Consider the following 574-nt stretch of genomic DNA (forward strand, 5'->3'; position numbering starts at 1 on the left):
GCGTGCGGTGCCGGGAGGCGTTCCGTGCCAGGGTTGTAAGTGGCGTAGGGTCAACGCGTGTTGGGTAGGGTGGATGTCGGGGGATGTGCGAAGGCGTGGGGAGGTTGGGTCCGGGTTGTACGGTTGTGTGGGTGACGTGCGGGGAATTGCGGGCAGCGTGGGGTCGCGTTGTGGTTGGCCGGCTTTGGGGCTGTGGCCCTTGTTTTCCCATGGTGGCGGGCGGTGGCGGTGGCGTGCAGCTGGCAAGAGGGCCGGAGCAGGAGCACGCAGCGTCTACGGCCATCCCACCCTGGCAACGCCCGATCTCGTCCGATCTCGGAAGCTAAGCAGGGTCGGGCCTGGTTAGTACTTGGATGGGAGACCTCCTGGGAATACCGGGTGCTGTAGGCTTTTGCTGACGGGCTTTTGTTGCCCTCCGCTCCCGCGCCGGCGGGCTGGCCGCGGGAGGCGTGAGCTTTTGTGTTTGGGGACAGCGTTCCGATATGCTGTTTTGTAGTCCCTACTGAGTTAGTGTCAATTTGGCCTTTTCTTCCTTGCCTCACTTCTTGATTCGCTCCTCTCCTTTCCCTTTCTT

The 574-nt window shown here is 62.4% G+C and overlaps 1 non-coding gene across 1 annotated transcript; it reads left to right on the forward strand.

Moving 5' to 3' along the window:
* The first annotated feature begins 271 nt into the window (after window positions 1-271).
* On the forward strand, window positions 272-390 carry LOC116217851. Its single transcript, XR_004162564.1, has one exon. It is a non-coding gene; the product is annotated as a 5S ribosomal RNA (ribosomal RNA).
* The last annotated feature ends 184 nt before the right edge of the window (window positions 391-574 follow it).

The sequence above is a fragment of the Meleagris gallopavo genome, unplaced genomic scaffold, assembly GCF_000146605.3.
Source record: "Meleagris gallopavo isolate NT-WF06-2002-E0010 breed Aviagen turkey brand Nicholas breeding stock unplaced genomic scaffold, Turkey_5.1 ChrUn_random_deg7180001334926, whole genome shotgun sequence".
Classification (NCBI taxonomy): domain Eukaryota; kingdom Metazoa; phylum Chordata; class Aves; order Galliformes; family Phasianidae; genus Meleagris; species Meleagris gallopavo.